Raw genomic sequence first — 14,234 nt, 5'->3', positions numbered from 1 at the left:
AGCCTCGAAGACCGTCAATACTCTGAGGCCGTCTTCTTCTGGGGGATATTGCTCTGGGTTGTTTTTGGTGAGGATATCCTCGCCGCTCTTGGCCACCTGCCGGAGTATCCAACATGCTCTAAGGCTGTGGGTTGATATAGTATCCGGTGTTGCGTGTAACTTGCATGGTCCATCGAGCCATCCCTCCAGAATGGTTCTATGTCCTGTAACGGGCTTATATTTGTTTACCATTGGGCCGGGCACGCCACGAGGGTGCGTCCTTTCACCTGAACGAGGGGCTGGGTGGAAACCGGCGGTTCCCAGCGAGCTGCCTGAGTTTTCCAGGCGCTTTCCATTGCACAGTACTTGTATACTATGGTTGCCAAGTCTGCAAAGCGTGATATGCGACGACGGTTGATGGCGTTGAGGATTCCTTCATCCATGCAATTGTTGTGGAACGCTGAAATCGCGTCTTCGTCACGGCAATCTTCAATCTTATCTTTGACAAGAAGGAATCTGGCCCAGAAATGGTGGACCGTTTCCTGAGACTGCTGTTGTATGCCCATGAGAGCGCTTATATCTAGGTGGGTGGGTGGTTTGAAACCCGAACCCGGACCCAATTTAGGATCCGGAGTTTGAAGAACTTCCGAACTTAATAGTTCGGGCTCCGGGATGTCAACTGATTTTTTGGGCTTGTCATCCGATTCTATGTTCAGAGGACAAGGCATGTCTTTCTGCAGGTAGGTGTCCGGCTCTTCATGCTCGGAGATCTGAATGTAGTTCGTCCTCAATATAGAGGAAGAGTTTTCGTTTTGCTCCTCTACTACCGCTATTTGATGGGTGATCAGCAGAGTTTTAATTTCTCTCTGGTCGGGTTTAAGCCCAATTCGATCATAGTCTGTGGCGACCCCCAGGGCGGCGATGTGATCTAGGGGCTCCTTTAAAGATGACAGCTTCGCCGGATCCATCTGCTTGGAGTATTTGGAGTCAACATGGAGGGGATTTTCGATGACCCGAGAAGTCATCGTCGGCTTAACGGCCGAACGGGCGGTCATGATGAAGCTGCCCAGCCGGAGGGTTTGGCCTGGGGCCAGTGCTCCTCCAGAGGTTACGTTGTCCTTGAGAGCAAGGCGAGCCATCGACTCTATCTTTCGACGTCACGGTGGAACTCTCAATGAAAGCACCAATGTCGGTGTCAAAACCGGCGGATCTCGGGTAGGGGGGCCCGAACTGTGCGTCTAAGGTCGATGGTAACAGGAGACAGGGGACACAATGTTTACCCAGGTCCGGGCCCTCTCTATGGAGGCAATAACCTACTTCCTGCTTGATTGATCTTGATGAACATGAGTATTACAAGAGTTGATCTACCACGAGATCGTAATGGCTAAACCCTAAAAGTCTAGCCTGTCTGACTATGATTATGAGGATATATATCTATGGACCTAGACCTCCGGTTTATATAGACACCGGAGGGATCTAGGGTTACATAAGGTCGGTTACAGATAAAGGAATCTTCATATTTGGTCGCCAAGCTTGCCTTCCACGCCAAGGAGAGTCCCATCCGGACACGAGTAGAGTCTTCAGTCTTTGTATCTTCACAGCCCATCAGTCTGGCCCATGTCTAATAGGCCGGACGCCCGAGGACCCCTTAGTCCAGGACTCCCTCACCCCAAGCCCAATCTGAATTGGGAAGGGGCAGCCCCCCTTTCCTTCTCTCCTTACCCATCTTCCTTCTTCTCCTACTCCAACTAGGGAAAGGGGGGAAACCTACTCCAACTAGGAGTAGGAATCCCCCTTGGGGCGCGCCATAGAGAGGGCCGGCCTTCCCCTCCTCCACTCCTTTATATACGGGGAGGGGGCACCCCATAGACGCACAAGTTGATTGTTTAGCCGTGTGTGGTGCCCCCTCCATAGAATTCCACCTCGGTCATATCATTGTAGTGCTTAGGCAAAGCCCTGCATCGGTAACTTCATCGTCACCGTCATCACACCGTCGTGCTGACGAAACTCTCCCTCGGCCTCAATTGGATCAAGAGTACGAGGGGAGTCATTGAGCTGAACGTGTGCAGATCACGGAGGTGTCGTGCGTTCGGTACTTGATCGGTTGGATCGCGAAGACGTTCGACTACATCAACCCCGTTTCATAACGCTTCCGCTTTCGGTCTACGAGGGTACATAGACATACTCTCCCCTCTCGTTGCTATGCATCTCCTAGATAGATCTTGCCTGATTGTAGGAATTTTTTTGAAATACTGCATTCCCCAACAATTCATCATGAGACAGTTATAACCTAGAGCGATGCGGCACTAGCTCCAGTTCATCAATATAATGTAGGCATGTATTCCGTAAATAGTCATACATGCTTATGGAAAGAACTTGCATGCCATCTTTTGTCCTACCCTCTCGTGGCAGCGGGGTCCAATTGGAAACTAAGGGATGTTAAGCCCCCCTTTTAATAGAGAACCGGAACAAAGCATTAACACACAGTGAATACATGAACTCCTCAAACTACGGTCATCACCAGGAGTGGTCCCGACTATTGTCACTCTGGGGTTGCTAGATCATAACATGTAGTAGGTGACTATAACTTGCAAGATCGGATCTAGAACATAGATATAATGGTGATAACATAAACGGTTGAGATCTGAAATCATGGCACCCGGGTTCAAAGTGACAAGCATTAAGCATGGCAATGTCATAGCAACATCAATCTTAGAACATAGTGGATACTAGGGATCAGGCCCTAACAAAACTAACTCGATTACATGATGAATCTCATCCAACTCCTCACCGACCAGTGAGCCTACGAAGGAATTACTTACTCTGGGTGGGGAGCATCATGGAATTGGCGATGGAGAAGGGTTGGTGATGATGAAGAAAGAAGACCCCCCCCCTCTCCGGAGCCCCAAACGGACTCCATATCTGGCCTCCCGATGAAGAACAGGAGGTGACGGCGGCTCCGTCTTGTGGATCGCAATAATTCTTTCTCCCTGATTTTTTATGGAAAATAGGATTTTATAGCGTCGGTTTAAGGGTCTACGGGGCCACCAGGTGGGGACAACCCACCTGGGTGCGCCAAGAGGGGGGCGCCCTGGTGGGTTGTGCCCACCTAGGTTCCCCCCCCCCTTCGGTGGATCTTGGCTCCAGAAATTCTCTTTATTTATATAAAAAATCCTTGCAAAGTTTCGTTCCATTCCGAGAACTTTTATTTCCGCACAAAAACAACACCATGGTAGTTCTACTGAAAACAACGCCAGTCCGGGGTTAGTTTCATTCAAATCATGCAAATTAGAGTCCAAAACAAGACGAAAAGTGTTAGGAAAAGTAGATACGTTGGAGATGTATCACTCCTGCTTCACTAGGGCGCGCCGACGAGGTGGCTCGTCGCCCTCCCCGGTTTGAGCCCGGCGGTGTGGCGGTTCGTCGTAGTTGTCGTCGCTCGTGCCCTCCCCAGAAGAGGAGCCGCCGCCGCTGGAGATGGCGCGACTGTCGCTGAGGACAAGCTCACCACCAGCGATGACGCCGCCTCTCCGGCCATCGTCGTTGTCCTCGTCGTCGTTGTTGCTCTTCGGGCACCACCCCCGGTGCCGGTCGTCTTCCCCGAAGACCCTGACGTAGAGGGTCGAGATGCAGTTATACCTAAAGTGGAGGGTGCACCTCCCATGTAGGTCGCGCGTGGGTGAACGGCTGCCACCCGCAGTTCAGGACCACATTGCCGGCGGCGGTGACCACGAACTCCACCCATGAGGCCTCGCCACAGCACCCGTCGGCCTGCAGGCAGAGGCCGCCGGGTCCCCCGGCTGGCAGCGTGCCCGCAAAGAAGCGCAGAAGCTGAAACCAGATGCCTGCGGGCCTCTTCGACCACACCACGAACTCCAGGAACGCGGCGGCCGAGTGGGAGCACAGACGTGGCGGCCGAACGGCTGCCACATGCCTTCCCCCGTCGCCGGGGCCGCCCCGCCCGCGGCAACTTTCGCCGTGGGAAGAAGTACCTCCGCAATTTTTGGAGGGAGCGTCAGCCTTTGAAGGGGTGCGTTCGCGCCCTCGAGGAGCCACCGCTGGCGTCGCGGCCTGCTTGCGGGGGCATCCACAGCCTCTCTTGGGCGGCGGCGAGCCTGGCCCTTCCTTGGGGGCCTTTCGTTTCTCCGTGGCGGAAAACCTCCTCGCTAGCGCCATGAACACTCTGGCAAGATGGCAGAACGAAGAGGAAGAAGGAGGAGCAAGCGGCGAGAAGATGAAGATGAGAAGGGGGCTCCGCCCCCTCTCGCATTTATAGCCAAGGGAGGCCAGTCACCGGCCTCCTGAGATTCCAAGCAATGATGGTTTTCTCTTCATGCATCACGTAGTTGTCAAGTCGGGCGGTTGCCGAGACGGCGAGGGGAAGTGGAGATGCCCACGTCCTATCAAGCGCCATACGTCGACTTGGTAAGCAGGTCATTGGGACCCGCGACACTTCGCCCTTGCCCTTTGGCTTTGCCTCGAAGCCAAGTCCGAGCGCGCCTTGGGCCCGCGGGCTACTATCAGCGTTCTGGGAACCAGGGTACCTAGACATGCATGCCTGTGGCCCATGGCGTGGCTCCATCGATGGCCTGGTACGACCCATCTTCAGCACCTTCAAGACAAGACCCCCGCGAGGGGCCAAGCCTCGCGAGGCGGACGACACCAAGGCCTCCGAAGGGAGCGGCTCCCTGATACGTCTCCAACGTATCTATAATTTCTGATTGCTCCATGCTATATTATCTACTGTTTTGGACATTATTGGGCTTTATTATCCACTTTTATATTATTTCTGGGACTAACCTACTGTTTTTTGCCTGTTTTAGGGTTTCGAAGAAAAGGAATATCAAACAGAGTCCAAACGGAATGAAACCTTCGGGAATGTGATTTTCTCATCGAATACAACTCAGGAGACTTGGACCCTACGTCAAGACACGTAACAGGAGGCCACGAGGTAGGGGGCGTGCCTACCCCCCAAGCGCGCCCTCCACCCTCGTCGGCCCCCTGTTGCTCCACCGACGTACTTCTTCCTCCTATATATACCCACATACCCCCAAACGATCAGATACAGAGCCAAAACCCTAATTCCACCGCAATAACTTTCTGTATCCACGAGATCCCATCTTGGGGCCTGTTCCGGAGCTCCGCCGGAGGGGGCATCGATCACGAAGGGCTTCTACATAAACACCATAGCCTCTCCGATGAAGTGTGAGTAGTTTACCTCAGACCTACGGGTCCATAGTTAGTAGCTAGATGGCTTCTTCTCTCTTTTTGGATCTCAATACAATGTTCTCCCCCTCTCTTGTGGAGATCTATTCGATGTAATCTTCTTTTTGCGGTGTGTTTGTTGAGATCGATGAATTGTGGGTTTATGATCAAGTATATCTATGAATAATATTTGAATCTTCTCTGAATTCTTTTATGTATGATTGGTTATCTTTGCTAGTCTCTTCGAATTATCGGTTTGGTTTGGCCTACTAGATTGATCTTTCTTGCAATGGGAGAAGTGCTTAGCTTTGGGTTCAATCTTGCGGTGTCCTTTCCCGGCGACAGTAAGGGAAGCAAGGCACGTATTGTATTGTTGCCATCGAGGATAACAAGCTGGGGTTTTCTTCATGTTGCATGAGTCTATCCCTCTACATCATGTCATCTTGCTTAAGGCGTTACTCTGTTTTTAACTTAATACTCTAGATGCATGCTGGATAGCGGTCGATGAGTGGAGTAATAGTAGTAGATGCAGGCAGGAGTCGGTCTACTTGTCTCGGACGTGATGCCTATATACATGATCATACCTAGATATTCTCATAACTATGCTCAATTCTGTCAATTGCTTAATAGTAATTTGTTCACCCACTGTAGAATACTTGTGCTCTCGAGAGAAGCCACTAGTGAAACCTATGGCCCCCGGGTCTATCTTTATCATATCAATCTCCTACTACTTAGTTATTTACTTTGCTATTTACTTTGCCTTTATTTTACTTTGCATCTTTATCATAAAAATACCAAAAATATTATCTTATCATATCTATCAGATCTCACTCTCGTAAGTGGCCCTATAGGGATTGACAACCCCTATTTGCGTTGGTTGCGAGGATTTATTTGTTTTGTGCAGGTGCGAGGGACTCGCACGTAGCCTCCTACTGGATTGATACCTTGGTTCTCATAAACTGAGGGAAATACTTACGCTACTTTGCTGCATCATCCCTTCCTCTTCGGGGAAAACCAACGCAGTGCTAAAAGAGGTAGGAAGAAGGATTTCTGGCGCCGTTGCCGGGGAGGTCTACGCAAAAGTCAACATACCAAGTACCCATCACATACCCTTATCTCCCGCATTACATTATTTGCCATTTGCCTCTCGTTTTCCTCTCCCCCCACTTCACCCTTGCCGTTTTATTTGCCTTCTCTCTCTCTATCCTCCCGCTATTTGCCTCTTTTTGTTCGCTTGCTTTTTGTTTGCTTGTGTGTTAGTTTTCTTGCTTGTCACGATGGCTCAAGATAATACTAAATTGTGTGACTTCACCAATAACAACAACAATGATTTTATTAGCACTCCGATTGCTCCTCTTACCGATGTCGAATCTTGTGAAATTAATGCTACTTTGTTGAATCTTGTTATGAAAGATCCGTTCTCCGACCTTCCTAGTGAAGATGCCGCTACCCATCTAAATAGCTTCGTTGATTTGTGTGACATGCAAAAGAAGAAAGATGTGGATAATGATATTGTTAAATTGAAGCTATTTCCTTTTTCGCTTAGAGATCGTGCTAAAGCTTTGGTTTTCGTCTTTGCCTAAAAATAGTATTGATTCATGGAACAAGTGCAAAGATGCTTTTATCTCTAAGTATTTTCCTCCCGCTAAGATCATCTCTCTTAGAAACGATATTATGAACTTTAAGCAACTTGATCATGAACATGTTGCACAAGCTTGGGAGAGAATGAAATTAATGATACATAATTGCCCTACTCATGGTTTAAATTTATGGACGATTATACAAAAATTTTCTGCCGGATTGAATTTTGCTTCTAGAAATCTTTTAGATTCGGCCGCGGGAGGTACTTTTAAGGAAATCACTTTAGGAGAAGCTACTAAACTCCTAGATAATATTATGGTTAATTATTCTCAATGGCATACTGAAAGATCTACTAATAAAAAGGTGCATGCGATAGAAGAAATTAATGTTTTGAGTAGAAAGAAGGATGAACTTATGAAATTATTTGCTAATAAGAGTGTTTCTTCTGATCCTAATGATATGCCCTTGTCTACTTTGATTAAGAATAATAATGAATCTGTGGATGTGAATTTTGTTGGTAGGAACAATTTTGGTAACAACGCGTATAGAGGAAATTTCAATCCTAGGCCTTATCCTAGTAATCCCTCTAATAATTATGGTAATTCCTACAACAATTCTTATGAAAATTATAATAAGATGCCCTCTGTTTTTGATTCTAATATTAAAGAATTTATTACTTCGCAAAAGAATTTTAATGCTATGATTGAAGAAAAATTGCTTAAGATTGATGATTTGGCTAGGAACGTTGATAGAATTGCTCTTGATGTTGATTCTTTGAAACTTAGATCTATTCCACCTAAGCATGATATCAATGAGTCTCTCAAAGCCAAGAGAATTTCCATTGATGAGTGCAAAGAAAGAACCGCTAGGATGCGTGCTAAGAAAGATGCCTTTATAAAAGCGTGTTCTTCTAGTTCCTATGAAAATAATGATGAAGATCTAAAAGTTATTGATGTGTCCCCTATTAAATCTTTGTTTTGCAATATGAATCTTGATAATGATGGGACTGAATATGATCCACCTTTACCTAGAAGGCGTTCCAAGAATTCTGAATCTTTTGATCTTGATGCTAAATTTGATAAAAGTGTGATTGAAGAAATTAAAACCCTAGATGTTGCTAAACCCACTATTATGGATTTCAAGGAATTTAACTACGAAAATTGCTCTTTGATTGATTGTATTTCCTTGTCGCAATCCGTGCTAAATTCTCCTCACGCTTATAGTCAAAATAAAGCGTTTAGTAAACATATCGTTGATGCCTTGATGCAATCTTATCAAGAAAAACTTGAATTGGAAGTTTCTATCCCTAGAAAACTTTATGATGAGTGGGAACCAACTATTAAAATTAAAATTAAAGATCATGAATTCTATGCTTTATGTGATTTGGGTGCTAGTGTTTCCACGATTCCAAAGACTTTGTGTGATTTGTTAGGTTTCCGTGATTTTGATGATTGCTCTCTAAACTTGCACCTTGCGGATTCCACTGTTAAGAAACCTATGGGAAGAATTAATGATGTTCTTATTGTTGCAAATAGGAATTATGTGCCCGTAGATTTTATTGTTCTTGACATAGATTGCAATCCTTCATGTCCTATTATTCTTGGTAGACCTTTCCTTAGAACGATTGGTGCAATTATTGAGATGAAGGAAGGAAATATTAGGTTCCAATTTACATTAAGGAAAGGCATGGAACACTTTCCTAGAAATAAAATTAAATTACCTTATGAATCTATTATGAGAGCCACTTATGGATTGCCTACCAAAGATGGCAATACCTAGATCTATTCTTGTTTGTTATGCCTAGCTAGGGGCGTTAAACGATAGCGCTTATTGGGAGGCAACCCAATTTTATTTTTATTCCTTGCTTTTTGCTCCTGTTTAGTAATAAATAAATTATCTAGCCTCTGTTTTGGTTGTGTTTTTTGTGTTTAATTAGTGTTTGTGCCAAGCAGAACCGTTGGGAAGACTTGGGGAAAGTCTTGTTGAACTTGCTGTAAAAAAACGGAAACTTTAGCGCTCACGAGAACTGCTGTCATTTTTATTTGGAAAGTGCTATTTAGTTAATTATTTTTGAAGATGATTAATAGATAAATTCCTCACGTCCAGCAATTTATTTTAGAATTTTTGGGGTTCCAGATCTTGCGCTAGATACAGATTACTACAGACTATTATGTTTTTGACAGATTCTGTTTTTCGTGTGTTGTTTGCTTATTTTGATGAATCTATGGCTAGTAAAATAGTTTATAAACCATAGAGAAGTTGGAATAAAGTAGTTATAACACCCATATAAATAAAGAACGAGTTCATTACAGTACATTGAAGTGATCTTTTATTCTCTTTCGCTAACGGAGCTCACGAGATTTTCTACTTTAAGTTTTGTGTTGTGAAGTTTTCAAGTTTTGGGTAAAGATTTGATGGATTATGGAACAAGGAGTGGCAAGAGCCTAATCTTGGGGATGCAAATGGCATCCCCAAGATAATCTAAGGACACCTAAAAGCCAAAGCTTGGGGATGCCCCGGAAGGCATCCCCTCTTTCGTCTACTTCTATCGGTAACTTTACTTGGAGCTATATTTTTATTTACCACATGATATGTGTTTTGCTTGGAGCGTCTTGTATGATTTGAGTCTTTGCTTGTTAGTTTACCACAATCATCCTTACTGTACACACCTTTTGAGAGAGCCATATATGATTTGGAATTTTTTAGAATACTTATGTCCTTCGCTTATATCTTTTGAGTTATATAATTTTGCTCTAGTGCTTCAGTTATATCTTTTAGAGCACGGTGGGGGATTTGTTTTATAGAAACTATTGATCTCTCATGCTTCACTTAGATTATTTTGAGAGTATTAAATAGCATGGTAATTTGCTTAAAATCCTAATATGCTTGGTATGCAAGATTAATAATAAAACTCTCTTATGAGTGTGTTGAATACTATGATAAGTTTGATACTTGATAATTGTTTTGAGATATGGAGATGGTGATATTAAAGTCATGCTAGTTGAGTAGTTGTGAATATGAGAAATACTTGTGTCGAAGCTTGTGATTCCCGTAGGATGCACGTATGGTGAACCGTTATGTGATGAAGTCGGAGCATGATTTATTTATTGATTGCCTTCCTTATGAGTGGCGGTCGGGGACGAGCGATGGTATTTTCCTACCAATCTATCCCCCTAGGAGCATGCGCGTAATACTTTGCTTTGATAACTTGTAGATTTTTGCAATAAGTATATGAGTTCTTTATGACTAATGTTGAGTCCATGGATTATACGCACTCTCACCCTTCCACATTTGCTAGCCTCTCTAATACCGCGCACCTTTTCGTCGGTATCATACACCCACCATATACCTTCCTCAAAACAGCCACCATACCTACCTATTAGGCATTTCCATAGCCATTCCGAGACATATTGCCATGCAACTTTCCACGGTTCCGTTTATTATGACACACTCCATCATTATCATATTGCTTAGCATAATCATGTAGTTGACATCGTATTTGTGGCAAAGCCACCATTCATAATTATTTCATACATGTCACTCATGCATCATTGCATATACCAGTACACCGCCGGAGGCATTCATATAGAGTCATATTTTGTTCTAAGTATCGAGTTGTAATTGTTGAGTTGTAAGAAAAATAAAAGTGTGATGATCATGATTATTAGAGCATTGTCCTAGTGAGGAAAGGGTGATGGAGACTATGATTCCCCCACAAGTAGGGATGAGACTCCGGACGAAAAATAAATAAAAGAGGCCAAAGAAGCCCAAATAAAAAAGAGAAAGAAAAGAGGCCATAAAAAGAGAAAAGGCCCAAATAAAAAATAAAAAAATAAAAAAATGAGAGAAAAAGAGAGAAGGTACAATGTTACTATCCTTTTACCACACTTGTGCTTCAAAGTAGCACCATGATCTTCATAGTAGAGAGTCTCTCATGTTATCACTTTCATAAACTAGTGGGAATTTTTCATTATAGAACTTGGCTTGTATATTCGAATAATGGGCTTCCTCAAATTGCCCTAAGTCTTCATGAGCAAGCAAGTTGGATGCACACCCACTTAGTTTCTTTTTGAGCTTTTATATACTTATATCTCTAGTGCATCCGTTGCATGGCAATCCCTACTCACTCACATTGATATCTATTGATGGGCATCTCCATAGTCCGTTGATACACCTAGTTGATGTGAGACTATCTTCTCCCTTTTTGTCTTCTCCACAACCACCACTCTATTCCACCTATAGTGCTATATCCATGGCTCACGCTCATGTATTGCGTGAAGATTGAAAAAGTTTTGAGAATGTCAAAAGTATGAAACAATTGCTTGGATTGTCATCGGGGTTGTGCATGATTTAAATATTTTGTGTGGTGAAGATAGAGCATAGCCACACTATATGATTTTGTAGGGATAACTTTCTTTAGCCATGTTATTTTGAGAAGACATAATTGCTTTGTTAGTATGCTTGAAGTATTATTATTTTCTAAGTCAATATGAACTTTTGTCTTGAATCTTTCAGATCTGAATATTCATACCACAATTAAGAAGAATTACATTAAAATTATGCCAAGTAGCACTCCGCATCAAAAATCCTGTTTTTATCATTTACCTACTCGAGGACGAGTAGGAATTAAGCTTGGGGATGCTTGATACGTCTCCAACGTATCTATAATTTTTTATTGCTCCATGCTATATTATCTACTGTTTTGGACATTATTGGGCTTTATTATCCACTTTTATATTATTTTTGGGACTAACCTATTAACCGGAGGCCCAGCCCAGAATTGTTGTTTCTTGCCTGTTTTAGGGTTTCGAAGAAAAGGAATATCAAACGGAGTCCAAACAGAATGAAACCTTTGGGAACGTGATTTTCTCATCGAATACAACTCAGGAGACTTGGAACCTACGTCAAGACACGTAATAGGAGGCCACGAGGTAGGGGGCGCGCCTACCCCCAGGCACGCCTTCCACCCTCGTGGGCCCCCTGTTGCTCCACCGACGTACTTCTTCCTCCTATATATACCCACGTACCCCCAAACAATCAGATACGGAGCCAAAATCCTAATTCCACCGCAGTAACTATCTGTATCCACGAGATATGATCTTGGGGCCTGTTCTGGAGCTCCACCGGAGGGGGCATCGATCATGGAGGGCTTCTACATCAACACCATAGCCTCTCCGATGAAGTGTGAGTAGTTTACCTCAGACCTACGGGTCCATAGTTAGTAGCTAGATGGCTTCTTCTCTCTTTTTGGATCTCAATACAATGTTCTCCCCCTCTCTTGTGGAGATCTATTCGATGTAATCTTCTTTTTGCGGTGTGTTTGTTGAGATCGATGAATTGTGGGTTTATGATCAAGTCTATCTATGAATAATATTTGAATCTTCTCTGAATTCTTTTATGTATGATTGGTTATCTTTGCAAGTCTCTTCGAATTATCAGTTAGGTTTGGCCTACTAGATTGATATTTCTTGCAATGGGAGAAGTGCTTAGCTTTGGGTTCAATCTTGCGGTGTCCTTTCCCGGTGACAGTAAGGGCAGCAAGGCATGTATTGTGTTGTTTCCATCGAGGATAACAAGATGGGGTTTTCTTCACATTGCATGAGTCTATCCCTCTACATCATGTCATCTTGCTTAAGGATTACTCTGTTTTTAACTTAATACTCTAGATGCATGCTGGATAGCGGTCGATGAGTGGAGTAATAGTAGTAGATGCAGGCAGGAGTCGGTCTACTTGTCTCGGACGTGATGCCTATATACATGATCATACCTAGATATTCTCAAAAACTACTGGATTGATACCTAGATATTCTCATACGTAGCCTCCTACTGGATTGATACCTTGGTTCTCAAAAACTAAGGGAAATACTTACGCTACTTTGCTGCATCATCCCTTCCTCTTCGGGGAAAACCAACGCAGTGCTACTCCCCAGGCTGGCTCCTAAGGAGCGGAGATTTTTATGCAGGCGCCCACCTCGTGAGGTTGAGGTGACGCCAGCCATGATGACCGAGGCCAGGCGGGCACCAGCGGGCACATAGCAGCAGGTTTACTCTTTGGTCCTAAGGAGACAAGCGCAGGCGCGGGGTCCCGAGGAATCAGCCAAAGGTTCCCATTCCCGTGCAACAAGACCAAGACCACCAGGACGAATGTCATCACCGAGCCCACCGCAGTGTCACGACCAGAAGCTTTGCAGGCGAAGACCACCTTTCGTCGGGATAGGATGTACTTCTTGTCCCCCTTCAAAATTGGCCACTATGGGATCCCTTCCCTCCTTCGTTTGGAGGAAGAGGACCAAGGGCACTATAAATATAACTTAGCCACCACCTAGAAAGGGCGATCCGAGAGAGACCTCACTAGCTCGGACCCACACTAAAGCGGACCTCGTGAGGTTGTTCTTCCCTTGTACTAGTTCATCCTCAGTCCCTCGCGAGGCTAATCCACCACAAAGCAGGAGTAGGGGCTTACACTGCAATGTGGCCCGAACCTGGGTAAACTACCGTATCCCTTTCCTTTCTTGTTCATCGAGCTAGGCTATGGGGGTGACGAACTGGTTGGCTAGAGAGGTTGAGTTCTTCGCACACGCCCTAGAGTTCAAACCTTTCTTGGGTCTGCGGAGCCCTGAATCCGGCAATTACGTCTCTAAAAGTGCGTTATATCGACTAGAGGGGGGGTGAATAGGCGATTTTTATGAAAGTCTTCAGAACATGGAAGTTTTGAAGACAAATGATAAAAATAGACCTATTACCATGCAGCGGAAGGTAGACTACACTAGGCAAACCATAGTCAAGTATTCAATGAAGTGAAAGCACAAAGACTAATAGCAGCTAGGTAGTAAGGATCAGATAGGAAGATATTGTGAAGCCAAACAGAACACGCAGTCACTTAGTGAAGACAAATGATAGAGCAAACATACAATGACTTCACAAGGAGTAACAGTAAGTAACATGAAGTGAAGATGAAACCAGTGACTCGTTGAAGACAATGATATGTTGAACCAGTTCTAGTTGCTGTGACAACTGTACGTCTGGTTGGAGCGGCTAGGTATTTAAACCTTAAGACACACAGTCCCGGACACCCAGTCCTGAACACGCAGCTCAGGACACCCAGTCCTCACCGTATTCTCCTTGAGCTAAGGTCACATAGACCTCGCCCAATCACTCTGGTAAGTCTTCAAGGTAGACTCCCAAACCTTCACAGACTTCGTTCACTGGCAATCCACAATGTCTCTTGGAAGCTCAGAACACGACGCCTAACCGGCTGGAGGATGCACAGTCCTCAAGTGTAATAAGTCTTCAGATCACACAGACAAGAAGACTTAAGTGATGCCCAATTCTCTCTGGCTCTGGTGGTTAGGTCTTTATCCTCGCAAGGAATTCTCTCTCAAAGGCTTCGAGGTGGGTTGCTCTCAAACGACAAAAGCCATGCTTTCAATCTGAGCAGCCAACCATTTATGGTTGTAGGGGGTGGGCTA

Source organism: Triticum aestivum, chromosome 7A (genome assembly GCF_018294505.1).
Source record: "Triticum aestivum cultivar Chinese Spring chromosome 7A, IWGSC CS RefSeq v2.1, whole genome shotgun sequence".
Lineage (NCBI taxonomy): Eukaryota > Viridiplantae > Streptophyta > Magnoliopsida > Poales > Poaceae > Triticum > Triticum aestivum.
This window is presented reverse-complemented; position numbering follows the sequence as displayed.